Source organism: Trachinotus anak, unplaced genomic scaffold, assembly GCF_046630095.1.
Source record: "Trachinotus anak isolate AG129_WGS33_773 ecotype Australia unplaced genomic scaffold, CSIRO_AGI_Tana_v1 ptg000021l, whole genome shotgun sequence".
Classification (NCBI taxonomy): Eukaryota; Metazoa; Chordata; class Actinopteri; order Carangiformes; family Carangidae; genus Trachinotus; species Trachinotus anak.
The window spans coordinates 727,428-750,915 of record NW_027273872.1 but is presented as its reverse complement, the minus strand read 5'-3'; the positions used below and the strand labels follow the sequence as shown (position 1 = coordinate 750,915).

At 43.4% G+C, this 23,488-nt stretch overlaps 1 protein-coding gene across 4 annotated transcripts in view; it reads right to left on the bottom strand.

Moving 5' to 3' along the window:
* The window catches only part of mid2 (midline 2), a 136,586-nt gene extending 115,136 nt beyond the window's left edge, over positions 1 to 21,450 (bottom strand). For all 4 annotated transcript variants that reach the window (XM_071457650.1, XM_071457649.1, XM_071457652.1 and 1 more), the window contains exon 1: positions 21,195 to 21,450. The gene's annotated coding sequence lies outside the window, so the exon portion shown is untranslated. The remainder of the gene's footprint in view (positions 1 to 21,194) is intronic.
* Between the last annotated feature and the right edge of the window lie 2,038 nt (positions 21,451 to 23,488).

Here is a 23,488-nt window from a genome sequence, read left to right as displayed (position 1 = left end):
CAATATCCTACATTGTACATCTTGAAGGCACTCTTTGGAAATGCTAAAAATCAAATAGCAAATGCAGCAGTAATTGCAGAAGGACATGTCTGAGTCAGGGAAGATGAGCTGTATTTTACAAAATCATATCGGCTCTTGCTGCATTACTGAGCCAAAACCCACTGACGCTCTGGCTTTGATGTTCAAACTGTGGTCCTGCACAGCCAGGAAGAAAGTGTTCTAAAAACAGGGCCTAAAATCTGAGAGGGAGAGGAAATGTTGCTGCTGCCATAATCCTATGGGTAATCGTTTACATTTGATCACCATGCATGAATATGAATACTGTTCTGCGTGTCCTTGAAAAATCTCCCAACTTACAGTCACTGGCTCGGGCAGAGAGAGTGATGTGAACATTTTCTGCACTTCTTCTGGAGGATGACAGCTATTCAAACAGCTCACTCCAACCTCCAGCAAAAACGACGAGCGTGAAACCGAGTCACAAGTGGCACACATATAAATGCACTCAGTGTAGTGTTAGGAAAACAACATGAGGAAGACAAAAAAAAAGAAAAAGAGAGAGAGATGAATAAGAGCGGGTGCTACAGTGCCTGACAATGCCAAGTAGAAGATTACAGATGGCTGCTTTGTGGAGGGGTGCTTGAGCATGTTTTCAGGCTCATTTCAGTGTAATTTTCTCCCTTTATCCATGGGCACGCAGTCTGTGAAGGGTCAGAATGAGGCATGGAGCCTCGTGGAGAGAGGACGGCCCAGCAGTGCGGACATGTAGGCAGAAAGGAGACGTGATGGGGCGCTGGAACCTACTGCTAATCCCTGGCACAAAGGGGGAGAGAGACAGGCAGCGTGTTTGCTGAAGCATGCATGCATGCACAGACAATGAAGCACATCACTATGCTTTGGATAATTTCATCTAAACTGTGAATGCGACCTGAACTTCTCTACCAGACTGAAAAGCATTGTACTTCAAAATGAGCAATAATGAATCATGGTTTCAGGATTTCTTACATAAATTCAGAACAAGCTTAAATTCAGCCATAGCAGAGATAAAGAGGATTCTGGTTTGTTAAAAAGCAAAAAGCATAATGAAATTTAATTAAAAAAAGAGGGGTTCCAATAAATGGAGAGAGAAATGGGAACGTGTGAGTGTATTGTTGCCTTCAAAATGGGCATAAATCGAAGGAACAAGCTATATTTAACTAGTGACCCATTTCTGTGGCTGTGTTAACAGAAGTTCAGTTGAAATTTAAGGAACAATCCCTGCTTTAAACAGATTTGATGTTTTCACTGTAATCTTGAAGTTGAGTTTAGATTACAGAACATGAACAAGTCGTCTCAAGAGGCCACAAGCAGCATTTAAGATCTTTCCTATGACGTCCTAAAAGAGTTGTTCTATCAACAATAGATGGAGACTTTTACAGTTAATGTGGTAGAGCTGACGCTGATTCTGCAGGGATATAATTTGGATTCATGCTTCTGCATCAAGGTGCATTGGTCTTACTGAAGATGGCTGCAGCATACAAACGGATTTAAAGTTCTATGTAAGATTTCACACATTACACAGAAGCACCAAAGGAAAACTACATGTAGTAGTACATTTTAAATTACACTACATGTTGCAGTAAATTGTAAAGTCATTGTAACATTATGGTGTTTCGTTTTGATGCAGATCAATGATATGAAACTTTGCCTGATCTACAAAGCTACTGAAAAGAAGCTGCATCTGAAATACTTGTGTTGACATTCTTCTGTTCTCTTTGTGATATCGCCAACTGCTGTGAGCAGGTCTGCTGTGGAAAATGCTTTCTGACATCCCAAAGTGTTACTGAGCCTTATTTATAGATTACCAATTTGCTTTATGTTCTCCTCCATATGTGCAATCTTGGGAGGAAGCCTAAGATGACCAATCAAAGTTCATGTGTGGCATCTTTGTTGCTCAGGTAGCCCATTTGTGTAGTTTTTTTTCATAATTTTTGAGGAGGTGCACGTCACCTTTGGTGTGGCCTGGGGTGCAGCTACATAGATGAAAGCCAGGGTGTTAGACACTCCCTACAGTTTCATGTAATCAGACATGATGGCTTTTGCAATGTCTCTCAAGTTTGGATTCTTGCTTTGGCAACTTTTGTTCCAATGATCTTGAAAGGATGGGATACGTAAAGACGGGAATGCTTCTGACAACAACACTGCCTGCCACATTTAGAAAACTACACACTCCTGATGCTCCTGGATTGAGACGTTAGTGTTCGACTTCTTTAACACCTGAAGATGCAGTGGTTTCAACTCTGGCATCACAGTGACCCGGGTCTGTGAGAGTATCCACTGAATGTGAGGAGACCGGCTGTAGTTTCAGCTGAAATCTCCCCTTTGGGACATGAAGCAATCAAAACTGATGCTAAAATGACCTGCAATGACTTCACACGTACGCTGTTTGTTCATAATGTGGGAATTAACACTATGATATGACTGAAACCAGAAACATGAGACTCACAAGTCACAACAGTATTTGGTTCCCATGAGTCAAACCAAGGACAAAAAGCCTCAAGCGAATCTGTCACAATGTAACTCACAACCCACCCAGTCATATTTTTGATGTATAAGCTTCTAAAGAGCTGGGCATGAAAAAGGCTCTTTGTGCAAAGCAAAGTTTTGTAGAGAACAGTGGAATAATATCTGGTGGGTATTCCCCTGGAGTCAGGAGATGTCACATATGCAGATGACAAACTCACACACACACACACACACACACACACACACACACACACACACAGAGATGGACAAAAAGAGTCTCACAGAAGAACCATTCAGCTGATGCATGCACAGAGATTCTCTACATTTCAAGTTTAACGCACTCTCTCTCACACACATGCACACAAACTTACTCTCACCCCTCCGCTCTCTTGTGACAGAATATGCCCTTTGTTCAAGTTCTTTGAGGGAGCGTCGGGGAGCCGGGTTTCTGGGGCTCTGGGAACGGACATGAATAAATGGACTGTCCTTCATAGCAGCAACGAGGAGAGCAGCCAAACACCCCAAGCAGGAGATCTTACATCCACTATCAAAGGGCCTTTTGAAAGAGCTACAGCTACAACTACCACATGTGTGAAGTGGTAGTTACACACAAGCATGTCCGAGCCCACATGTATTTACAGACTCATGTTGAGAATGCATGCACAGAAATGCACCACCCAGTGCTACACACACACACACACACACACACACACACACACACACACACACACACACACACACACACACACACACATCCAAGAAAAAAGTCTCTTCTCTCCGTCCGAAACACAGAAACCAAATGGACGGTGCCAAAGACCTCGGCCATGGAGAAATATTGAAAAGGGGTCTTTCAGAACAGGAAATTAATATTTGATTCAAACACTGGTGCTTTTTAGAGAGTGCTGTCTCGTATGCCTAGAAATGAATACATCACTAGGACCATCGGCCCACTTAGACTTAAATGCTTAAAGTGAAAATCTAAATCGTGTATAGGCTACAAAGAGGATGAAAGAATATAAGAACATGTTCTCATTCATTTCCCTGGGAGACCTGATTTTTCCAGTGGCTGGAACTGGGCTGTTAATCTTAACATGTCAAGGACTAACATGTTTAAAAGGCCGAAGCCATTATTCCCCATTACTACAAATGTGGCCCCGACATCACGCTATGACAGCAGAGCTCTTCTGCAGGGACAATAGTTCTGGCTTTCTTCAAGTTACAGCCTGCTCACAAAGGATGTGTCTGAAACACTGCAGAGCCACAAACTATGATTAAGCTTCTCTAATCAGGGTGATACACTAAATCACACAGGCACTGACCGGCTCCCCTCTGTGAGAAACAAACGACACTTGAATACATGTTTTCAGTTAACGGAGCTATTAACAGCTGTTTTATGACCAGTTTTGCCGAGAGCTTCAACCATCATTGCGTTTACAGGACAAGAGGTTATAATACGTCCTCAGGGCAGACTGGATGAGATAGGCTAACTGGGCCAGGGCTAGCTAGTTAGCATGCTAACTTTAGTGGAAGAAAGGAAGTCATAGAAATAGAAGCAAAACAAGAGAGTTGCTTTCCACCTGTAGAAACAGCTCTCGGTGACGAAGGAGGGACATTTGATGCTGAGCTTCAGTTTCTTCATTCCTGCCTGTGGCCATCAAACTTTTCACCTTGGCCCTCAGAGTCAATAAACTGACCCTCGCGCTCATTTCATTCCTGAGTGCAATATTTGAATCCCTCTATGTTGACAAGTGCAATTTCAAACTGTGCAATTACCTCATATATTGCTGCATTTATATTTATATTGTATATTAGTATATTATAATATAAGGACATAATTTTACATTTTATGTTTATATTGATCCTTCTTTTCATGTTTACCTCTTAATCTTATGTATTTCTCTATTCTTGGCTCTTACATTAATATTCTTGAGGAAACAGCTGTAACGTAACCTAATTGCCCCCTGGGATCATGAAGCGTTCTGATTCTACATACGCACATGCAAATAAAACCTTTCAGAGTAAACTACAATAAGAACTCCAATCAGCCAGGATTTCCTGAGGTTGAGTTGGATTCTTCTAGTTTGTTCTAACTCCATTTGTGACCATGAGTGGCTCTGTCTCAGAGACAGAATGACTGGATCACCGGGTCTAACCTTGGCTCTCTTGTGTCCAGACTTGAGTGAGATTTGTTCAAAATCACAACTATTTATCGGGCTGCTCTAAACCATCAGAGGAACAATGTGAATCCTGAAAAGCTGAGTCACGGCAACATTTGGATTCTTTTGAGTTTCAAAGTTTGAAGGATTTTACCTCAGAGAAAATCTGAAATTGGTTGCATGACATCTGTTAACTGCACTCTCCTTGTACCTACATTTACTCGTCTCGTTCTCTGGAGAGGGTGAATGTGGTGGAGAGATTCAGCCACTGAACATTTTCTGCTCTTTTAATTCACTTTTAAGTTTCAGTTAACCACATCTAATCTATCGTTCTTCTGTTAGGGGGATTGAAGTCCGTGTTTGCATTAAAAATCACACCCACTGGTGAAGCCTGACATTAGGAGCTGTTTTCATTCCTTGTTAGAACGGGAGAAATTGCCATGTCATGGTTTTTCTCCAAGGCCTTTTCCCCAAAACTCTCATCTTTCCAATATCGCTGAGCTGACAACTTTACTCTAAGACACCTTGAAGAGTGCAGCTGCCTCGAGCAGTCCAACATCCATCTGTGTGAGACTTTATAAATCACTTAACCAACAGTTCGATTAGGAATCTCATCACTGACTCAAATAAAATCCATTAGGTTTTCCCTCTTTCTGTGGAGAGTGGACCAGCTGTACTTGTGTTGTTGTCTCAGTTTTAATGGCGTTGTTGTGGAATTTATGAAGCTCATCGGTCTACACACACATGCAGACACAGACAGACACACACTGGACCACTCTCTTGACTCTGAAGTGTTTTAATTAGTGTGGATAAACACTGGAGCTGATAACAGTGTGCTTGTTTAAAGCTGTTAGAGCTTCCTGCCATTGATCTGTTAGTTTTGCTTGGTGAAAGGTCACTGAGAGGCAGAAGCCAACAGCTTTGGCAAGATGTGAAAAGACATGATGTCGTCTACACAAAGCAGCAACAGGTCAATCATGATGTGCACAACATAAACAATATGGTCGTCTTGTTTGGCTGCAGTCTTGGGCTGTGTGTGATGGAGGGCTAGGACAGTTTGGACACTTATTCCACTGAAAAGCTACAGCAGATAAATTTCACTGATATGTTCCTGCAGACTATAGAACTGTATGTTGTCAGTTGTACACCACGTAATACACCTGGTATACAAGTGACTGACTCTGCTCGACACTGCCGACAGACACACTGCTGCCTAACATCACTCTGTTGTTCATTCACAACGTCTTCAGCCTGTGGAGCTGCTTCTTGTGATTCACAGGCCGTGTGCTCTCAGATACAGTCTGTAGTACATCCGCATGTCAGCTGTTAAATTCACCAACATATTCCAAGTGTTTCAGAACTATGGTGCAGATGCAGGCCAGCTGTTTCCTGTTGGTTTGGCAGCTTGTTGCAATGCTTGAGATGTTCATTTAAGATTTGAAACACTACATTTTCAACCATAGAAACAGGCTGGTTATCTACAATACATATCACAATTTTCTCTGTTATTGGTTTTGTTTTATTGCTGTCTGGGAGGAATTTCTCACGCTTCTTCATTGGATTACTGCTTCTGCAAAAACGTCACGCTTGTTGCTTAAACAAGTTTGTCATTGTCCTTTGCCTGATAGTTCTGCAAGTCTTTTATCAAGTTTGTGGCTTTGGAGCTTCCAAAGCTCCTAAGTTCCAACAATCCCAGATAGAAATTCTGCTTTATTACTTATTTAATAGAAAATGATGCCACACTATATTTCAATACTTATTTGTCAATAGTTCATCTCAAATTGTATTTTTTTTGGATATCTGATCCCCTTTTTCTGGCTAATGATGCAGATACTGAGCATCAGTATTGGTAAAGTCACGATCTCTTGTGCTGCAAAACAAATACGATCCTGTCAAAATAAAAATACTGAGTCTGTCTCAGACTATACTACATTAACCATGTACGGTGGCCCTGAGGCTCAAAACACATGCAAATAGACAAAACACAAGCAAATTCAGAAAACATCTTCATCAGTTTGACAACACATACACTGCAAATACACACAACACGAACCAGTTCACAAACGAGCTGCAAATACTGACGAGACAACCGAACACACAAGCATCAGTGTTTCACCAAAAACTGATGACCCGAGTTCAGACACACTTGCATGGATGTATTATAATACATGTATAATAGTACATCCATGCAAATGTTTTTGCTGTCTGAAGAAAAACTATCTATCAGAATGTCAACGTTACATCGTACGAGATTTGACCAATGGTGGATCTTACAATCAAATTCTGCTTCATGGGTCTATGTTTAGTTTCTGAAAATTATTTCATGAGTATGAGTAGATTGGATTGATAGAGAGAGGAGAGGAGGGGGAGGGGAGGGGAGGGGAGGGGAGGAGAGGAGAGGAGGGGGAGGGGAGGGGAGGGGAGGGGAGGAGAGGAGAGGAGAGGAGAGGAGAGGAGAGGAGAGGAGAGGAGAGGAGAGGAGAGGAGAGAGGAGAGAGGAGAGAGGAGAGGAGAGGAGACAGGAGAGAGGAGAGGAGAGAGGAGAGAGGAGAGAGGAGAGAGGAGAGGAGAGGGGAGGAGAGGAGAGGAGAGGAGAGGAGAGAGTGTTCTCTCTGTGGACGAGGAAGCTAATCCCAAACATGGAGCAGATTAAAGAGCATGATACAAAATGCACATTTATGAGTCAGAGCCCTTCACTGAGGAGCAATCTGCTTAAAGGGATCGAGAGCACGCACACACACAGACACACACACAGATTTGTGATTTGTGTCCTTGCAATGTTATGAACACTTATCACAAGCACACACATCCTAACCTTTCTTAAATCATACGCAGGTACAACATGCTCTGCTGAAGTTTCATAGAACATGCAGTAAAAGATAATAAAATTATTACAATACTTGTTTGTTTTTTTTTTCCAATGCTAAACCAGCATCACTGATACTGCAAATACAGAAACCAGGTGCTGCTGTGAAGTGAAACATGGACGTGCACACGTATGACTACACACACAAACACAGACAGATGGTCACAGATTATACTGTAATATCCCTGTAAAACATATAACAGTGCTTTCTAATTGTCCTCTTTACATGAAACAACAAACTCAAGTTTGTGATTTTGTGTGTATGAGAGAGAGAGAGAGAGAGAGAGAGGGCGAGAGAGGTCCAAACATTTCCCAGGGATTATAAATCCATAGTGCCATCTAGTGTTTCCTGGAAAAACACACACAAACACATGTGATTCCAGCTGCGATGCTGCAGACAGTAAACTGTTTCTGGAGTGAAGCCTTTTCATGTCGGTCGTTACATAAGCTGACATAATATCAAGTCATTTTAATAGTAGTTATTCCCTTTATAAGACTTCATAGGCTGTTCGCTTATGTTTCCCTTTTCCTACACCAGAACTGTGAGGCTTCATGAGAGCTGACAACCAACTTATTAAATATGGAAGAAGCAAACACATTATGTGCTAAAATTCCACTAAAATGTGTAAACATACATGTGAAAAAAACTGAGGTCCAAATCAAAAGAGCAGTGAAGTGTAGAGTCTAGATTCTGTGGAGAGCAGCTCCAATGATTTAAAGTAGGAGAGCCTTTGTTCTCCTAAGAGATTAACTACTAATTAACATATATAATTAACAACAACATATTAGTAAAATGATTCATAACATAATAACTTATGAATCTAATCATAAACTGGCTCATTACATCAGTAATTATGTCTTTGTTATGTGATCTATGCATAGTAATGATAATTACACTAATAATTTATTATTAGTTAGGGGTATTGTTTCAATATTTTAGAGCTGACTGCCTTCAATAGAATCTAAGAGTAGATATTATTTCTAACCACATCTGAAGGCAGCTGCATCAACACAAGCTGCAGATGTAAAGCTTTCATCAACTAGTTTAATGATGACATTAAACAGGCATTTTGTGTGACACAGGTAAGTGCTGCGTGGACCAACCAGTAAATGTCTGTGTGTCTGATCTGTTGTAGACTAACATGTGTCCAGTCATCACAGAGAATTGACTTTTCACATGTGTACAGAAACCCCCCCCCCAGGACTGAATAACAGTGCAAAAGGAGCTGTTGTTGCTGTTGTGGGTGAAATTTAATATACTCTGGCTGGGAAGCCATATCCTGCAAAATCCATTATCAAACAGGCCTCTCCTTAAAAGTACAAACACCACAGCTTTGCATGTCCGTGTGTGTCTGTCTGTGTGTCTGTGTGTGTGTGTACAGTGTAATTGCTGCTGAGGACACTGAGCTTATGAGGGCACCCACTGAGTACTAGACTGTCCCGACTCCCAAGCCCCCCCCCCCCTCGTCTTCCTCTGAGTGTCGTCCCTGCTCGTCTACTTCTCCCTCCATCTGTTTCATCTCTCGCTGTCCTCCAGGCTGCATCGCTCCCCAGTGTCTGCTCCACTCTACTTCATCAGCCCCTTCAGGATTTAAATGACTTTAATGGCTGGATTGTTTTCAGCAAAATTAAAGGTTTCTTGTAAATACTGACCCGCATTAGATTTCAGTTATCTCTGATCTTTCCTGGTATAAAACCTCAATTCTTTATACGGCGTCCTTAATTTAGATCACTATTAATTATAGCATTTAGCCTTGAATATATACATAAAGCTATGGAAATATGTTCTAGGAAGATAAGCTATCCAGTGGTAGGTCAACCATTGCTGGTGTCAGCTAACATTAGCCTCACATTATGTGGGGATTATCAGTGGATAGGATGTCTGGTGAATTTGCCTGTTCTTGCTTTTAAAGAGATATTTTAATTCTTTCAGTTAGATTTTGTTTCACTTTGTTTCCCCTTAATAAAATCTTTCATGGTGTTTTATGGAAATAAATCCCTTCTTTATACTGGAGCCTCTTCAATCATCAAATCATAAAACGGGACAGAAATGTTTTTGGTGGGTCTCCACTTTGATTCTCAACTTTAAAAAACTCCAATCTGATTCTCTGGCAGAATTTTTGTTTTTGCTGTAAGCTCCAAGCCATTTTATGTTCTTCCCTTCTCCCCTTGTGCAGTTTTCCTACAGCATCTTGAAAGAGATTTCAAAAATGTCATTAATTATTAGCATCTCCCTTGTCAGCAGAGTTCAGAGTAAGAGATGGAGAATAGACCTACATCTCCTGTGAGTTGGCAGTGAATGGTAAACATAACAACGCTGCCCTAATTCAAGAATAAAAGTAACTCAGCACATCAGGGGATATTTCAAACTGTCACTGTAAGAAACTGAGGCAAAAAGGAAATGTGTGAAAACATTATCTGAAATATACGACAACATTTCATATACACAGGAGCCTGTGAAAAACTGCAGGCGATCTGTTTTCATCCGTTCAGGTTGATTCGCTTTGACAAGTATCAAAACTTCAAACTGTTCTGTAATCAGAATCAGAATCAGAATCAGAATCAGAATCAGTTTTATTGCCAAGTATGTTTTCACATACAAGGAATTTTTTCTGGTGATTGGTGCAATTGATCAGCAACAGTGGGGCTCTCTAGCCTTGTTGATGAGGCTAATAGCAGATGGGAAGAAGCTGTTTTTGTGGCGAGAGGTTTTGGTCCTGAAGGACCGCAGCCTCCTGCCAGAGGGGAGTGTCACAAAGAGTTTGTGTCCAGGGTGGGAGGAGTCAGCTACAATCTTCCCTGCACGCCTCAGAGTCCTTGAGGCGTACAGGTCCTGGAGGGACGGAAGATTGCAGCCAATCACCTTCTCAGCAGAGTGGATGATACGCTGCAGTCTGTTATTGTCCCTCTCCGTGGCAGCAGCGTACCAGATGGTGATGGAGGAGGTGAGGATGGACTCAATGATGGAGGTGTAGAAGTTCACCATCATAGTCCTTGGCAGGTTGAACTTCTTCAGCTGCCTCAGGAAATACATCCTCTGCTGAGCTTTTTTGATGAGGGAGCTGATGTTTAGCTCCCATTTGAGATCCTGTGTGATGGTGGTTCCCAAGAAGCGGAAATGCTCCACGGTAGCCACGGGGGAGTCACACAGGGAGATGGGGGTGGGTGGGGCTGGGCTCTTCCTGAAGTCCACTATCATTTCCACTGTCTTCAGAGCGTTTAGCTCTAGGTTGTTCTGCCTGCACCAGGTCACCAGACGCTCAGTCTCCCACCTGTAGGCAGACTCATCGCCATCAGAGATGAGTCCAATGAGAGTGGTGTCGTCTGCAAACTTCAGGAGCTTGACAGACTGATGGCTGGAGGTGCAGGTGTTGGTGTACAGGGAGAAGAGCAGAGGAGAAAGAACGCAGCCTTGCGGGGATCCAGTGCTGATGGTCTGGGAGTCAGACACATGCTTTCCTAGCTTCACGTGCTGCCTCCTGTCAGACAGGAAGTCGGTGATCCACCTGCAGGTGGAGTCAGGCACGCTCAGCTGGGAGAGCTTGTCCTGCAGCAGAGCTGGGATGATGGTGTTGAAGGCAGAGCTGAAGTCCACAAACAGGATCCTGGCATAGGTCCCTGAGGAGTCCAGGTGCTGGAGGATGAAGTGGAGAGCCATGTTGACAGCGTCGTCTACAGACCTGTTGGCTCTGTAGGCGAACTGCAGGGGGTCCAGGAGTGGGTCAGTGATGGATTTGAGATGGGACAGGACAATTGTGACGCATTTCAAAATAAAACCACACAAATACACACACTTAGGGTTGTCAAGGTCACTTCCTCTCTCTCTCACTCTCTCGCTCTCTCTCTCTCTCTCTCTCTGTCACACACACACACTTTTTTATTCAGCAACATCATTCCAATTATTACCATGGTTAGCTAGCTAGTTAGCTATAGCAAGAGGATAGCTGCCTAGCATTCCTCATATGAATCAGCTATGAAGAAAACAATACAATCATATATTCTTGAGAATAACTGATGAAAGATATATGAGGACATATGAATGAGGATATATTTACATTAGGAAAAGTCAGCTGTTTGTGTCCATCAGTTCAGGGGAGGCTGCTGCCCTGGTTTTTGACTTGCAGGAAGCCTTTTTACAGATGTTCACCTCAAGTTTTCCTAGTTTCCTCTCGACTGGTCAGTAAACAGCTGTTAATGTTAACATTAGGTACGTAGCAATAACATAAACCTACAAACAGCTCTTTAAGCTTCAGCTTTTTCACTTTATTGCTGTTGGTTCGAGGAGAAGCTTGTTACCATTCCTACAAGAAGCCACAGCTGGGAGACTGTTGGTTTAGCTTAGCATCAAGTCTGGTTTTAGGAAACAGCCAGGTTGGCTCTGCCCAAAATTCCCCTCCCAGCACCTCTAATGCTCACAGGTCAAAGGTCACTGCTCCCAAGAAACAATCCAGTACATAAAACTGCAAACTTGTTTGTGCCCTTCAGTTTTTGTACAGATTAACAAACAAGACACAATGAATTGTTAATTGGTGAGTTTCAGAGGAGCTTGTAGGAGGATTTTGTGACCTGTGGACAGAGCAAGGCTCACTGTTTCCACCTGTTTACAGCCTTTGTGCTAAGCTAAGCTAACCTAACCAGCAGCTGGCTGTAGCCTCGTATTCACTGTCCAAACATAAGTGTTACCAATCTTCTCACTGAACTCGCCACAAGAAGGCAAATAAACATGTTTCCTAAAACACTGAGCTGTTCTTTTTATCACCTCTGAGCTAAATTGCTACAAAGGAGAAATTATAGTTCCTGTCAGTGTATAATTTACATGCATCCAGCTTCAGGATTTCTAATTTCATTTTCTGTTAACCCCAGCTGTCACTTGTGGGCTCTAAAATGCACAGTTTCTGACAGAGCTTTTTGATACATAGAATTTATTGTGAAATGTTCTGTGTGAATTTTATTTTCATTGATTTAGTCAAATGTTGTGTTATGTTGTGTGTTTTAAACCTGCACGTTTTCTCACTGCTGTGCATCATAAGTGTCCCACACAGCAAACTGTAAGCACACTGCACATATACAACCACAGTATGAGCAGTGGGAAAAGACTGGGAACAGGACTTGGAAGACAAAGGCCCACAAGTCGAGCCTCGGCATTCTGTGAGAAATGTGCCACCATCAGTCAGTGAGGGGGCAGAGAGATCTGACGGCCTCTGGACCACAGTTTACATGCAGAGCAGTAAGGATCCTATTACAGGGCAGAGCAGGGGCCTGATACTGTACGTAAGGCTCCATTTGGAGGCACAGACACAATCCCTTGGGAAAGACAAGAGAAACTCAGGCTCGATACACTGTCCACCTCTCTCTCAGCGGCCGTCATTCTGAAAAGATTTCCTGTCCAGAAGAATTGATGGCTCGCTACAGTGTTAGGGGAACATGCTTACAATGTTGCTGATGTTCTTCTGCTTAAATTCCATGTGGAACTTGAATATTGTTTGAGATTTCTGGAGTTTTCATATTCATGGTGTTCCAGAAGATAAAATAGTACAGTAGGGACTTGTATTTGCTCTAGACATTAATGAGAAAAAAAATCTTATGTATGGTAGTGACAGGGTCTGTCCTTTCTGTGCTGAAATACTTATAATACAAATTTGATTCTTGATCAATATTTGTTGTAATTTATCAAGAAAAATGCCAAACATATGGTTTCAGCTACTCAGATGTGAGGATTCACAGCTTTTTGTTGATTGGAAACAAAAGCAATCTGAGGACATCATCTTGGGTTCTGCGCAGTTTTCTGCATTTTCTGACTTTATATTGATTAAACAATTGATTGGAAAAATAATGAATCTTCGAGTTTTGGTGCACGTGCACTTTAAACTCACTATAATAATTAAGTGAATAAATGCTTGTGCTTCATCACAAATGTCTTTGTCCATAAATATCTTGGATTGAGTCAGAAAAATTCAGGGGGGGTCACACAGCCAGCACTGCTGTGATAAAATTTGGACATAAAGACTCCACTTCATTATCTGGACCTATTCAAACAATACATCATCATGGCCACAGTTCAGATCTCAGCACATATGAAAGACAGACCCAGCTGCATTCAGAGCGCTGTGTGGCATTTTTCTGATAACCAAACACAAAAACACTCTGCAAGAATGAAAGTGTTTTTTTTTTAGTTTTTTTTTTTTAATCTTAGTTCACATCCTCACCACAGCTGCAGAATGCCGGGGGTGGTGGGTGGTGATGGGTTGGGGGGAGTCAGCATTTTCCCAGGATGCTTAGGCTACATTAGTTATATGAGTTTGCTTTTGTTTTTTGTTGGGGTTTTCTGAGGATAGGTTTCCTCTCTCACTGGACAGGGAATTTCACTATGGGATCTGAAAAAACCATGATGCACCAGTAGAAGTCTTTTTTTTAAAGTGTGAAAAGCCTGATGGTGGTGGAGGTGGTGAAGACCAGAATACTGGAGCTTTCCAGCCTCTCAGAGCAGGAGCGCTGATCTGAGATCACTGTTAAAGCCTGACCAGACCAGTCTTATGAAATCAACAGTTCATCCATTCGATCTTCCAGAGCCTCTAATCATAAAAGTACTATCATCTTTGATTTATAACATTCACTAAAAGTTTAAAAGTGTTAAGTGTGGATCAAAGCTCTGGACTGTGAAAGAAACAGCTTTTTTCCATTTACACTTTTCTCCTGCGTTACTCTAACTTATTTTTGATCAGAGGTCCTCCTTAATTCCAGGGTCAGGCAATTCCTAAAATACAGGTGATAATCTGCCGAGTACAGCCCTCGAGTCCTATTGAGTTTTATGGAGTTACTGTATCTGACCTGATCACATAATCCCACAGCCTAGCGTTAAAGCTTTCAGCACTCTCAGGTTTAGCCTGGCAATCACTGTGTCATATCATTTTATGGAGGGAGATTCCCTAGTCCTGTATTTTAAAGTAAAGTCACAGCCATGCCAAATCACTCCCCATACATGTGAAGTAATATTCCACTAAAACTAGGCCCTTAAATGTATGATTCACTAACCAAGCATCTTTATGTCTCCAAATGAGGAGATAAATTACAAAGTGGTGAGCATGGAATCTGAAATTAGACTCCCTGCAAATACATTTATGCAACTATAATTATGCAAGTATAATCACTTGATTATGTGGAATACAGAGACCTCAGATAACAGACTGCAATTATACAGCACACAACAGTCTGAATTTATCACTGTACTTATGGCTCAATATTCTGTGCAAACCATACAACACACACCTTCATTCATTAACGTAACTTCATAAGACATGTTGATTCACAGGAGCGTCAGTTAAGAGAGGATGATCGGTCGGTTTTCTGCTATTCTGGCAGCTGACTATGAGGTTAAGCAATTAGTGAGGGGTCACCTACGTGACCTTCTCATTTAACACCGTATGCTCGTGATAAATTGTTTTTTCTCTCTATAAACCTAATAATTAACACCCCTGTCAACACAGCAGAGGACACCTACCAGAAAATCTGGCTGGAAACTGGCAGTAGTGTGCAGAGAAGGGATAGAGCCTGCTAGGGAGATGATTAGAAACTACAAAGGAAACATTTAGATCGTGTTTGTAGGCGGGGTGCGTGTATGTGTGTCGAGTGAATCTGAATGAAAAGGAGAGGTACACAATAAATGGGGAAGGCAGAAGGGAGGAGGAGGAGGAGGCGAGAGAGGAGCAGGAAAGGGAATTGAGTATGCTCACGCATGCATCTGTTTGGAAATCCTTACATTGCAGTTTGCCAGCAGAGGTCAGCGAGACAGTGAGAGGTTAAGAGTAATTCATCACGGTGCATTAAGTAAAGAAGATGTCCTCCCTTGCTGTGATTACACAAGGAGCAAGTGGTGACAGAGGACAACCAGAGGTCACTGTCATCTTCCATTCAGCTTCCACTCAAAACAGCTATGGGCTCTTCACCCACTACGGAAGCCACTAATGGAGGATGTGATCACTGCGTGCTTATATATCCCTGCATGTAGCGGACAGAGGGAGGAGAGGACTACTCTGATCAGTTTTTATATATGATGATCAGCAGGATGAATTCAGAGCCTTTAACATATCTGCAGATATATCATCAGATGATGATTTCACAAAAAGATTCAAGGCAGGATTTAGAAACTATATTAATCTTAATTCAGCCTGGAGATATTGGAGGTCTGCTCCAAATCTGTCAGAAGAAAAACACCCTGCACAAAATAATGTCTGACCTCTCTATAGAACATCAGTCTACATCTATGAAAGGGCATTTGCCCATAAAAACCCTGGTGTTTCTCAGGAAGGGATAAGCTGCATTATTGTTGAAATAAATAAAGGTGCATAGACTGAAACCTGTCATTTCTTCATATACAGCTAAAGGCCACAGAGCTTTAATGGTACGAATGGCTGGCAGCTGGCAGTTCTCCTCCCCTGGGTAAACACAATTTGGATAGTTTAGGATTATTTCAAGCAGGTCCCTGCTGAGAATCACAGCATCAGTCGACATCTCTGCCCCTTGTGTGGATCACTCAGTTATGCACAGCTTCACCCTCCCTGTTCTAAATGCAGGACATGTCGCCTCGGTCATGCAATCTGCCTTTCATGAAATTACCCCGGGGGAGCTGGGCAATAACATCATGGGGCTCGACTCTGTGTCATTCAACAGCTACTTCTGTGAACGCACAGACAATAAAAATCAAGACAATGAGAAAAGTACCCGGGAGAAATTCATCACATTCACATTTCACACTCAGGATTTTCTTTATTTTGTGAAACTTCTCAATAAACCAAACCAATAAAATCTATTATGCTGTGACTTCATGTTTAGACAGATATATGGAACATGATAATTCTTTCCACAGTATATAAAAAGCTGCAATAACAGGTGTATTTTTCAAAGTATGCTAAACATGTAATCTCCCTGTACAAGGGCAGGATAACACAGAAAAGATGTATTTCAGAGGCCTGATCAGTCATTCAACATACTCTTTACTCATATATATTTATATTGTTGGGTGATCCCAGCATTTTGTTTCTCAAAAAGATTTTTACAGCTGTGTTTAAACAACCTTTAGAAACTCTAAACTTTCTTTGTTGTACTTAAAGACTGAAGAGAATCAGTTTGGCAGTGGTAGCATGATCCAAAGCTGCAACAATTACTTGATTTGTCAATTTTGTCAAGAAAAAAAAATAATCAGCATCTATTCTGATAACTGATGAATCATCAGTCATGGTTCAAGCAGAAATGCTGCTGAACATCTCAGCATCTCAAATGTTGTCAAATCTGATGCTTTTCCTTGTTGTACCATTGAAGTAAATGGAGCATTTGGGTTTTTGGACGGTTGGTTAGACAGTGCAGGAGATTTGATGATGGCCTTTAGGAAATTGTGATTGCAATTAATTGTGAAAATAATCAGCAGATTAATCACTTACAAAAATAATGATTAGTTGCAGCCCTGTGTTTCTTTGTGGAGATTATGTCTCAATCTTTGATATCACACTTTACATTTCAAAGTGTTTTTCTACAGAGGCAGTAACATCCTGGCTGCTGCAGCACACACCAACTGCAATTACAATCAGTGACACATAAACAGTGGACACCAACCAACCAAGTGTTTTTGCTGTGCCTCTCTGGAGGAGGGGACAGGATGCCTGGATATATGTGTGTGTGTGTGTGTGTGTGTGTGTGTGTGTGTGTGTGTGTGTGTGTGTGTGCATGAAGGGCATGGAGGAGGCAGCAGTCTCCCGAAGGAGGAATTTATTTGAAAAGAGCCTCCCATGACCTGGCTTGATCTCATCCCTTCATTCTTCAGTGGGGGTTCCGCGTGCATGTGTCTCTGTCTGTGTGTGTGTGTGCACTCTCTGTTGGGGATTTGCAGATCTTTGTAACGGCTGTCCCCCCCCCCCCAGAGGACAGGACTGCACTCCCATCAGTGGCTCATAGCGCTAATCTGACTGACAGCTTGGTGCAGCTTTCAGCTCAGAAACATCCCAGCAGCAGGTCCAGATACCTGACTGCTGAACAATCTTATCTGCCATGAGATGACAGAGGAGGAGCTGCTCTCCCAACACTGGGCCCAAGCAAACGCTGCCCCGCCTGTCTCACTCTCTTTATCTGTCTGCTGGTTGTTTGTCAGCAGAACACAGTGAGACCTAACTTCTTTGGACTCAGCTGAATGTGACAGTTTGACAGATTGTCACAGCAACAAACTGAAAGGCAGTAGCATGACACTGTCAGTACCATTGTGCAGACATTTGAAAGAACACCTTTAAACTCTCACCACTCATGCTTCATTTTTCAGACAAACTTCAAAGCATTTCTTCTTTGCCTCACTTCTGTGTTGTTGCATGTCTTGGTCTTAAGAAAGCGTGAACCAAAACCCATGTTTTAAGGGAAACATGGGTTCATTACTTCTCTTAAAGCTGACTGAACACTTTTCCTCTGTTGTGCTTCTGTTCCTCTAATCAGGCAACACTACAAGAGAGTCCTGCCACATCAGTAAAAACACCCCCACAAGCCATCTGCCTCCTCTCTGCCTCCTTCAGGGGCAAAAAACTGTGAGCCTCTTTAGCCAAGATGCCCACTCATCAATCAGCGGGGCTTTTGCACAAGCCATCAAACTCAGCTTGAACTAGAGGACCCGCATAATTGAATATTAAACCCCTGATGAGTGGCAAGGCAAACTACTGTGCTGCTGACTGGAGGCTGTTGTGTGTTGCTGCCGTTGTGATGGCAGATACATGTGGTGCAGTTCGTCGCAGCATCACTCGCATCCTGCCTGCCCTCAGGTTAATCTGTCACACTGTCAGAATTTCAATCTTCTGAAACGATAAGAAAGGTATATCTGCAGACACACACTCACACAGGGCCCAAAGATGCAAGCAGGCATGAATGTACTTGGCAGGCATACACATTAACACAGCCAGCTTCGGTGGCGAAGCAGTTTTGTCCGGTTAAGTCAAGAGATGAATTTGACTTCTGGTGATTTTATTTGCTCGGTTTAACACATCACGCTGAAGGAAAACATGCAGGGAGGAATCTGTAGACAGATCACAGACGAAGGAGCGACATGTGACTCTGAAACACAAATGTGATTGAAAGTGATGAGTTGTAAGGATTTCAGACACAAGGAAATGGTATTTTTCAGCTGTTGTGCCGACATAATCTGATGTAGGAGATGGATGTTGAGGCAGAACGTGATGTGGGAAGCTACTCCTGAAAAGTTCAAAGGATGCTTTGTGTACTGTTACAAATCTGGATTCTTCAAAAGAAAAAAAACACTTTCAGCAGCAGAGATGCGAGCACAGTGTTTCTGGAGAAGCACACTGAGTCTTCACATCTGCAGGTGCTGATATGGCAGAAGGATGAAAAACTAGTTTTTAGGCGAGAACAGTGACTTCTGTCCAGTTTCCCTGATGATCCGACGGAAAAACTTTTATTCTGCTTTTCAGTTGCCATTAACTGCTGATGTGTCATGTGATGCACTGCCAGTAAACTCTGCTCAATCAATTATAAAAATATGTACACAAAAGCAAACACAACACAACAAAGCTGGTTTTTCTCAGGAAGCTGGAGTTCTATCGTTTACAAAAACAACATACCAGCCCCCCCGCTGCTTTGTGAGGCTCCCTGTGAAAACCGGGCCCAGGGGCTGACTCTGAGAGAAATGCCTCTTTCACAGTCAAACTAGCATCAACTGTTGACAGACAGCCCAGAACAAAAACACCCTCATGACGCGTGTGTCCTCTCTGGTGGACGCATCTGTGAACATAAAGTGATTAAAATGTGTGGAGAACCTCCCTGAGCAAACAAAGAACTAACCAGTAGGTTTTAAAGATAAACTGGAGTTAAGATGTTTCTCTTTCAGACCCGAGAGGAAATGATCTCTGCAACATTTAGACTCTCTCCTGCTCATCAATGTTTCAGAGAGTAAATCTAAAAGGAGGGTAATGGATACTGTAATATTATGACCAGGCTAACAAATTTAAAGTAAGGGTGCACTAATTATGTATGGGTGTTAAGTTTCACTAGATGTGGGTCAGTTACATCGCCAACATTTTAATATTGCATGGTGGCTTTGCTATGGCAAGCAGAAGAGCATTTAACACACCAACCGCTCTGCAAATTGCTCCAGCGTTTAAGTCCTCAGTTCTTTTAGAAAAACATACAGTTGGCCAGTTTTTGATTGGCAGGGGCAGGTAGCTTCACGATCTGCTAGCACACACGTGAAATTGACTTGCAGCAGCCAGGAGAGTCAACCAGGTGCACCATTGTACAGGAGGTGTTTACATCTATTCTTGGAAGTCCTTGCATCTGCAGCATCAAGCAGAATGCCAACCCTGTGTCACAGATATAATCATCCCAGCACGAGACCGCTGATGCTCTGTCTTTCTCTCAGAAAAAAAGGCACCACTCTTGTCATCATTATAGTGTCTTAATAATTTCATGTAAGGGTACAGTTGGGGAGAGAGGGATTGAGAGAGAGAGAGGCAGACATGCAGAGAGTGAGTGAGCAGGCAGCACCCTGTAGATACATGATGAATGAGGGTGTCAGCTGTAGTCACCAAACTAGCAGCGCTGTCTCTGAGAGGGTTGGGCCCCACGCGCTGAGGCCTGTCTCATTAACCACAGTGATCGTGCATTAACAAGAGAGCGAGCGAGAGTGGGGAAATAAATCATTTTCTATAAGGGGGTGTAGTGGCCGTCTCAACAGACTAAACCTGGTGTCAATGCTGCTCTGACATCACATCACACAGCATCAGGATCAGAATGTAATTATTTGGTATATATTAGTAATGACTTTAAGTAAATTTAAACAAATAATTAGTTATTTAACAGTGTCAGAACACACTTTAGACAGGCGGGGGCCGACACTTCCCAGCCCTGGACCTCAGCTCCCGGCTCCTCGTTGTTTTGGTTTCCTGCATTATTGATGTAGAGCTGACAAGGCCACAGTGCCTCCACTGTCCCCTGCAGCACTGTCTCCACAACAAGCACCCTGACATACTGTCACAGCCCTGTGGGGGTGTGTGTACGGGTCAGGCTGTGTTTGTTAGTGAGGTTGCTTCACCCTGCTGTGCCTACGATGGTGCAACTACAGCAATCATATTCTGTTTCTATAATATTCAATATTATAGATTAAAAAACAGAAAGCATTCATAAGTTTGATTAAACCCACGCTCTGATGACTGTGACAAATATTAACCATCTCTCTAGTCCTCATGGGTAAGGAGGCACCCCAGCACCTGCATGACCTGCAGGTGTCTGACTGTTGTCAGGGGCGTGGCTGGGAGTCGCCCCGGTCAGTCCCTGTAGGACCATACAGCACTACAGCACCCAGTGCGCTTCAACTACCCCAACATCAGCCCCACAGTGACACACGGAGCCTGTCAGGCATGGCGCCTACTCTCAGCGTCCTCTCACACTTCTTCCCGCGTTTTCAGGCACCATTTTAAATAACAATCCCGATGAAAACACGAAGTCGGTGATCACCTCTGCGCTCTCACCGGATCAGGCTCCTGCGCGCTCTGCAGCAGCGGCATGGATCACCCAGCGTGTCCTGCGTGTCCTGCGTGTCCTGCACTACATTACACAGCGTCCGCGCAAACTAACAGTGGGATTGTGTAGCCGGCGTGTAACCAAACCACAGAAGAAGAAGCGCAGCCTACCTCGGTCCTCCGTGATGTCGACCTGCAGCAGCGGAGACGCTCTCAGGGAAGAGCTCGGCTGGGGGGCGCAGAAGTTTGGACGAGTCCGCGGCTGAAGGATCACACTCAGCGACAGCTGCTCCGGGATCAGTGTCTCACACGCAGCCGTGCGGGGTGAAGGACACCGCCCACAACTGAACTGATCCTCCGCCCGATCGGTAGCTTGTTAAAGATGTTGCTGTTCCAACTCGGCTGTGCGCAGCGCTGCGTCCCCCTCCCTCCCTCCCGGAAATGGCCCCCAAAGCTCCCCGAGGACACGTGACCAACCCACGGGTCCCCTCACGGCAGCAGCGGGACCGGCCCCGCCTCTGCTCCACCGCCCTGCCACAAACTCCAGCTGTGCGCCCCTTACTCCAAACAAACAGGGGGCAGTATATTGCCGGAGGTGTCCTCCCCATGGAAGGTGTCCTCCCATGTGCGTAGTTAACTGGCCCTCAGGGACATTTTCTAGGCCACACATTGGTCGGCCAGTGGGAAAATGTTCACCGCTCCTCTGTCTATCATTCAGGGTGCACAGGGAGAATGTTGGGTGCATATTCCAGGACTGGCCTCATTGGCCAATCACAACCAGGTGTTGGCCCTCACCCTTATGTTGAGCTGACATCGAGCTGCTGTCAGTATTTAAGCTAAAATACTTACATGTTGCCCCTCTAAGTACGAGGCGCTGGCTCTCCACCGCCCACACACACACTGTTGGATAGGATGACCAGGCGTCCGGATTTTCAGTGCCCTGTCCGGCCGCTGTGTGTTTGTGTGGCCTATTCAGCTACACAAACATCATCTTTAAACCACTCACAATTGTACTATAAATGAGAGTAAACCAGAGTCCTGTGTACACCATAGTAATTTATTGATATGCCGCATAATGTCCTCCTTTTTGGTGTTATGGAAATGGTCACCCTACTGTTGGAGGAGGGGCTGAGGTGTCCTCTCTCCCTGTCCCTGGGACTCACCTGCTGTGCCTCAGTTTGCATAACTACTCACATTCGCTGCTTTGAGTGTGTGAGCGTGTTCACGTTGGCCAGTACAGCGACATGCAGTGCACTGTATGTACCCAGATGCTGAGCTCCAAACTGTCAAAAACTGAGTAAACAATGGACACTTCTCAGCCTCAACGGACGCCATCTTGGCTGTGAAGCAGAAGGGGAGGGACCACCTATGTATTTTCAGTCTTGTTAAAATGGGGACAGAGGAAGGAGGACACACAGCTGCCTAATGTCCATGTCACATGACACACTAGCCTGTCTGAATTCACTTACTAAGCCAGTGTGTATGTTGTGTACACAGTGCACATGTCAGGGTACTGACTGAAGTACCTGATCTGAGCCACAGCAAACACCTAACGTGACATTAGCTGTGGCACCATATGTGATTTTTCTGCCTGATCTAGTTCTGCAGTGAAGCGATGGGGAAATGCTCTTCCCTCGTTTCCTCTCCCTGTGATTCTAATGGACACACTGTACCAGCTGAGGGGCAGAGAGAAACCTGCTAGCCTAGCAACATTAAGGCTACAAACAACCCATAATGCAACACTCTGTACTAGCATGTAACTGAGGCTGCAGTCTGTTTCTGTTCTCTTCCTGTCATGTTATTTTATGTTGATCTTAAAGGTATAACACCTGTTTACCACCTGTCCACAGGTTGCTGCTGTACTGTCAGAGCATGCTCAGCTAACCCTGCATGAATACAGAACTACAGAATACCGGACACTGTCACAGATTGTCCACAGTCTGATCTAATACACACATATACTGTATCATACCATTAAAAGCACAATGCAAACTGCTGCAGCAGCCAGTGAGACCATGCTCCATACAAGTGATGTCATTTAAACATAAAACAAAAGTAACTAAGAGCAGAATCTTTTTGCATGGGACATTATCTAAATGATATGCATGCACAGGTGAGAGGTATGTTTCCAGAGAGGCTAATGTGCACGAAACCCCAGTGGTCCTCTGTATTTAAACAAACCTGGATTGGTTGAGAGCAAGGAAGAAAATCAGTTGCACTACAGTTGGGCTAACACCAAACTAAGAACCAATAGGCTACCATTTTTCTTGCACTTGCACCACACGCCATCTGAAGAATAACCTGGAGGTTATCCTGACCTTACACAAACAAAGACTTTAGATCATCTATGAGTTAAGAGCATGGAAAAATTTGTGTCTCTATCTACAGAAAAGAAAGGTTGATGTGTTGAGCCTGCTTCAGTCCCACCAGCCAGCCTCCACAAAACAAAACATATTGTCAAATTG